The sequence below is a fragment of the Cryptomeria japonica genome, chromosome 11 (genome assembly GCF_030272615.1).
Source record: "Cryptomeria japonica chromosome 11, Sugi_1.0, whole genome shotgun sequence".
Lineage (NCBI taxonomy): Eukaryota > Viridiplantae > Streptophyta > Pinopsida > Cupressales > Cupressaceae > Cryptomeria > Cryptomeria japonica.
Window position 1 is genome coordinate 20,992,257 of NC_081415.1, and position 6,936 is coordinate 20,999,192.

At 34.8% G+C, this 6,936-nt stretch overlaps 1 pseudogene; it reads left to right on the forward strand.

The window, feature by feature from the left end:
• The first annotated feature begins 491 nt into the window (after window positions 1–491).
• Window positions 492–3,835, forward strand: LOC131049536 (mechanosensitive ion channel protein 6-like; annotated as a pseudogene).
• The last annotated feature ends 3,101 nt before the right edge of the window (window positions 3,836–6,936 follow it).

Consider the following 6,936-nt stretch of genomic DNA (forward strand, 5'->3'; position numbering starts at 1 on the left):
TTAATTGAAATATAATGAACAAATATGATGTATTTGGACATACTTTACCTATATTCTTCTAAAGATAGATATACCAGTTCCATTATATTAATCATAATGTACTCAAAGTGAATTAAATTTGAAGTCAACATTAACCCTCATCCTCATATAACAACGTTAGATTTGAATCTTAGTGATGGCAACACCACCTCCACCACTTGACCAACCCAATATGAAAAGAACCCATTACAAATTACCAGTTAATTAAAATAAAAAATAAAAAACAATGATTTTTTTTATTATTGATATTTTCTTTCGAGTTCATTCAGGATTGCATTGGAATGTAATTTGGAAGTTCTGTTTTCGAATGCGAGGGAACGTGAAAGGCTTTTGATTGGAATGTGAAAGGTTTTTCATAGTTTATTTAATGTGTCATGGAAGGTTTTTCATAGTTTATTTAATGTGTCATGGATACAATTTCATTATTTCATGCAATGGGAAAATCTACCAGAATGGCTGAAAGGAGACTCAACAAATCTCAATCATCTGCAGATGAAGAGGAATATGATCTCTTCAAAGAAAAGGAAGTTCCTCGGAATTACAAGTGCTTCGAATGTGACAAATGGTTTTTTATGGAATGTGCAGCTTTTGTGGCTCTTATAGCAGGGCTGTTAACAAGCCTAATAGCTGAGCCTCTGAAGAAACGTATTATCTGGGGGTTAGAGTCATGGAAGTGGTTTTTGATGGTTTTGGTTGTTTTCTGCGGGAGACTGGTTTCAGGGTGGATAATTCATGTGGCAGTATTCGTACTTGAGAGGAATTTTATTTTGAGGAAGAGGGTCCTCTACTTTGTCTATGGAGTGAGGAGGAGTGCTAAGAATTGCCTCTGGTTTGGCTTAGTTTTGTTGGCTTGGAATCTCATGTTTGATAAAAAGGTAGCTCTTGATCCACAACCTTGATTGTTATTATAATTGGAGATGCATTTTCATAATTGTTATCTAGTTGGAGATGGAATTTATATATCTTTTCATTTGCAAAGTCCTCATTTATATTCCTAATCTCTTCTCCATTCTAATATTTTGGTGAGTTTGTGTTATTAGGTAGATCGAGCTACCAAGAATAACAAGCTGTTGGATTCCATAGAGAAGCTCCTGTTTTGTCTTCTGTGCGCTGCATTTCTATGGCTATTCAAGACACTATTCGTGAAGATTTTGGCTTTGAATTTTCATGTCAAAACATATTTTGACAGAATTCAGGAGTCCATATTCCATCAATACGTGCTTGAAACTATATCTCCGCCCCCAATGATGGAAATCCATCAATCCCCTGCCTTAGCAGATAAAAAGACTATGGAAAATGCAGGACACATAGAAATTCAAATAGATCCTCCTGATAATAGAAACAATGATAGGGCAGGCCACGAAGAGAAAGGAGGTTCCAATGCGATAAATATTGAACAACTGCAGAAGCTGAATCAGAGGAATGTCTCTGCTTGGAATATGAAGAGATTGATCCGTATGATAAGGTATTCGGGAATCGGTAATATAGCTAATACAATCGACAAGTCTGTGAATTTCCACAAACATGATAGGGAGATTGCCAGTGAACGTCAAGCAGCAATTACGGCGAAGAGGATATTTGCAAATGTTGATAAGCGTGGAACAGAGTAAGCATTCACTGACTAGGTGTCAGGAAAATCCACAGCTCATGGTTCATTTACTTCTGGGAAGATAAATATGTTTGAGATTTTTCTTATCTTGGTTAAATTGGAATCCCATCTTCTGCAGGTATATTGAGGAAGATGACCTACTAAAGCTAATGAGGGAAAAAGAGGTGAGCAGAGTCTTTCCTCAATTTGTAGGAGCCTCGGATACAGGAAGGATCACTGAATCATCTCTTACAAACTGGGTGGTATGCTATTTCTCCCAACCTATAACTAGATATAGTTTTGTTTGGAATGTTGGGCTCATTTCATGTTCTTTTGACCTGATTTTGATATTCTATCATGAAAAAAACGACACATAAAAAGTTAAACAAGGCAATATTGATTATCTAGTTCTATTTGCTCTTTCTTGGATCTTACTGACTAATTTATCATTCTGATGGCAGATGAATGTTTTTGTAGAAAGGAAATTACTTTCTCAGTCTCTTAATGACTCCAAAACAGCAGTTAAACAGCTGCACAGACTCATCAATGCAGTTGTGATTATGATCATACTAGTGCTTTCTTTGGTTCTTCTGGGCATTGCCAGCACCCATGCTATTGTTATTATATTATCTCATCTGCTACTTGTGGCATTCATGTTCGGAAATACGTGCAAAACAATCTTTGAAGCCATTGTGTTTGTATTTATCACGCATCCATTTGATGTGGGTGATCGGTGTGTTGTTGATGGAGTTGAGGTAAAAGTCACCATTCACTTCTTCAAGAAGCTTGGAATATGTAGTAATTTTCACAAATGACTAAAATGAGTGAACGGGTAATAAAATATCTAGCTTAAGTAGAAACGAGAAGTGCTGAAGATTCACCTATGAATTATAAAAGAAAAAGTAGAAGTAGAAAATGTTGCATACATGACATAACGAATACAACCGTACAACTAATTCGTTTTGAATGTTACAGATGGTTGTCGAAGAAATGAACATCCTCACAACAGTGTTTCTGTGCAATGATAATGCGAAAGTATACTACCCCAACTCTATATTATCTACAAAACCAATCAGTAACTATCATAGGAGTCCAGATATGGGAGAGAGTGTTGACTTCTTTGTGGATGTTAGTACAACTGAGGAAAAAATTGCTGCACTCAAGGAGAGAATACGCAGGTTCTTTTGTTTGTGATTGATTTTTTTCTTTAGCAATGGTAATTCGAGGCGCAGTTACACATATTTGCAAATAGCCTTACATATGAAATATTTGTTTCGGATAATCACACAAAGTTTCTAGAAATTTATACTTAAAACTAAGCAGTCATAGAAATAGTTAACAAACTCTCATAGGTCCTTTGATCCATTTTGGCCCAAGGCTAGTAAGGTTAGCTTACCTTATCTAAATATTTCCATGGTTTGTTTGAATCTTTAATTGTTGTGTTTGTTTATGCAGCTATATTGAAAAAGAGCCTCATCATTGGCACTCAGAGTATAGTTTGTTTATTAAAGAGATTGAGAACACTAAAAGTATGAGAATGGGCCTTTGCCTCAGACATACAATGAATTATCAGAACATATGCGAGAAGTCAAACAGAAGATCTGACTTGTTACTTAAAATGAGGGAATTCTTTGAGGAACTTGAGATTGAATATCATCTTTTGCCTCAAGAAGTGCCTATTAAGTTTGTTGGGTCTACTGCAAGATGAGATCCTTATGCATTTCTAATGAGTTGAGGTCAAGTGCAAAAGAAATTGCATTTCTAGGTTCCACATAATTCCATTTCTCCTTTGATCCTCTTGGGCCTCTGGAAGAGGTAAATAAATAACAATTTTTGTTTGGAATGTTTCCCTTTTTGTTTGAACTTTGAAGCACTGTTTCTGTACCTATCTTTGTATCTACATTAAGAATTATAATGTCAAGTTTTTTGAGATTGTGTTTTGCAGGGAACAAAGCTACATTGCTTTGTGCACAAGTTACATGTTGCTGGGAATTGCCTTTTATTTGCCAGAAATTAGAATATCTGAGGTACAAAGTGCGGGTAGAAGCACATTCATTATGGGATGTTGATGGTGCGGATGCTGTGGATTTGTCTCCCAAGTGTAGTTCATGCTCAGAAAATTTACATGCTCATCAACCAGTCATTGGCTTAGCTGCTTCAATAGGTTTTGTTGTTTTAACTATCCCAGCTTGGGCATCATCTTCATAATTTTACATCACAAATTGAATTAAGACTTGATGAACATCCATTTTGGCAGACTGCACAAGTACTTTCTAATCTGATTTTTATCTCACATCTATCTCAAGTGTTCTACCTGTACTATTACATAATCTAATCTTGTAGCATGGTTTCCAATATCATTTTCAGTACTTTACATCAAAACTAAATCAGGTTATTATTTGCATCTTCAGAATACTGTGAAATAATACTCTTCAGGAAGAGTGCAACAAGACCCTCCTTGCTTCTCATCCCCATGGCTTGGAGTCATACAATAGCATTTGTGGGTTTTGTGTCAACCAGTTTCTATATCCTCATCATTGCAGCAACTCATCCTTTTCTTTATTCTTAAACCAAATATTAACAGTCGTGGGAACAACTACAAATTGCCCTCAGGCTACTATGTTTTGTGTTTTCAGAAATCTTTGTGCAACAGCATTGTATTCGAAATTTAAGCATTTGGTGTTTTTTCCAGTGCATTGACGAAAGTTGTTTGTGCAATTTTTACAGCAGTGGCCAAGGCCTGCAACTTGCCAGTATATAAAATGTCTGAATCACCAGTGAGGAAAACAGGATATGATGACATGTCTTGTAGTTTTTTAAACACATTAGTTATCTACAAATATTATGGTTTCTTTGAATTTAATATATTTATAAACATTTGACAAATATAAGTGATAGGTTTCTTTGAATTTAATATATTTATAAACATTTGACAAATATAAGTAATAGTTAATTTTGATGAGTTGTATGCTATGACAGTTAGCTAGTGAGAGTAAACTTTGCAGGATTTGTCACTCAATCTTCAGCATTTTGGCTTAAAAAACAAGGTGAGGTCTCTGAATGCTACGATACATGAATGGGCATGGATTGCACAGGGAGGGGCTCCCCTTACCAGATTTGTAGCTTACAAAGTTTAGTGGGAGAAAGGATGCTATAATGCAGATATTCCTGCAGCGTTTGAAGGAGTGGATATGTTCTCTCTTTCTCTCACATCTAATCTCCCTCTTGCAGATTATTATCAAGATGCTGTTGCCATCAGAGCATTCCATGATTTTTATTGTAGTTGGAGAGAGTATTTTGGTTTTAATTCATATGCAATGTCTCCATTTACATTCCTAATCTCTTTTTCATTATAATATTTTGGTGAATTCGTTCTATCAATTTTGGCCAACTTAATACCAAAGGCCATTAAAGTTAGCTCATCTTATCTCCATGGATTGTTTAAATATTTAAGTATTGTGTTTGTTCATGCAGCTATATTGAATGCAAGTCTCACCATTCACATCCAGAATATAGTTTGTTTATCAAGGAGATTGAGAACATTAAACGCCTTTGCCTCACACAGACAAGAAATTATCAGAACATAGGTGAGAAATTAAATAGAAGATCTAATTTGCTACTGAAAATGAAGGAAATATTTGAGGAACTTAAAATTGAATATCACCTTTTGTTGAGCCTACTGCAGATAGGTATGCATTTCCAATGAGTTGAGGTTAAATGCAAGCACCATATACTCCAAAGTCCAGACATAATCGAGGTCATATTTTAAGCTAGAAATTTCTTACGTCCTTTTATTTCATTCCAACATTGTAAACCTGGAAATATTTCTCAATTATACATTTTGAGTGACTAATGCAGCGGCAGCCTAATATTACAGCTACAGGATTGATCATTCTTGCAGCATGGTCAGAAGACTCAGAACTAATCAGACGCAGCAGCTCCTTAGTGAGGAAGATTATATTGATAATAGATATGGTCCCTTCAACATAATTTCAGGCACATCTATGTAATGCGTTTTTGATATTGTAGCTTTACTGAAGACAACATATCCTTATTAGAGCCCCGCAGCCATAAGTCAGTAATTACTACGAGTATACATACAACCTTGGCTTGTACATAACAAAGAAATCCTGTTCACCCTTTAATAGACATGGAGAAGGTCATGAAATTCACGTGAGTACAAATTTGTAAATCAGTTTTTTTCTTGACTTGTTATACACTTTGCATCTAATTTTCCTTATGCAATGGAAATCATAGCTTTCAGATCGGACTACGGTAGGGAGACAATTAAAAAATAATCGAACAAAACAGGAAGTTTATTTGACATTGTTGCAGGTCGTATTAATCCAAATATGATTTAAGTCCTGACGTAGCTTTTGATACATAAGAATAGAACTATATCTTATTCTTCCGTATTTGGGGCTACAATCTACCCAACTATACATAATAGGAAGAACATTCTTTTATCCACAACATAAAAAATCAATATACAACTTCAATATCCTTCGATTTATGATCTGAAGATGAAAGAACCTCTCTTTGTGAGAACTATAATTAATGTATGAAAGGAACCAATATTTGTTTTTGAAGAAAAACTGACTCCCTTTGAAGAGTTGTGGTGGAACTGGAGCACAGCAAGATTTCATTTCCAAGATTAGAGAAGAAACCATTTCATGTGTAACTGAATCCAAAGAAGAGCTTAGAAGATTATGCATTTGGATTTTGGACATGGAAACAGACAATCAAAATTCTAAAAATGTTTATTAATGAAATTTTTATATTTTTTAAATTTTCATTTTTTAAGACCTGCAATATGATATGAAAGTCAAATTTAGATTTGTTTCTGTAGCTGCTTTCAGCACTACACTCATTTGATAAAGAGCTTTTTTTTAAAGTGCATCTTGCATGTTTGCACTCTCAATATGTTATGCATTTCATCTTATTATTGGTAAAAATGCATGGACTTGCTATAACAATATCTCAATTTGAAGTTTATTTCCAAGTTCCAGGAGAGGTTCAATGCTTAACTCCACTCCACTACATACCCAGAGCTGATTACCTGACATTCATAGTAAATAGAGTTGTTTCCTTGCTTTGATAATGGATTTGACAAACATTTTCTCTTCCTTACTACTCTAATGACTCATTTATTTCTATTTGTGAAGTGCATTTGGTAGCTTTGTTGGTATACAGTATCTCAACAAAGGGGAAGAACAAAACAATATTTACAAAAGAAGTAGCCATTGCAGCTGTCATAAGAAATAAAAGAACCAAAAATCTAGTGAAGAATGAATGAATGAAAGAATTTT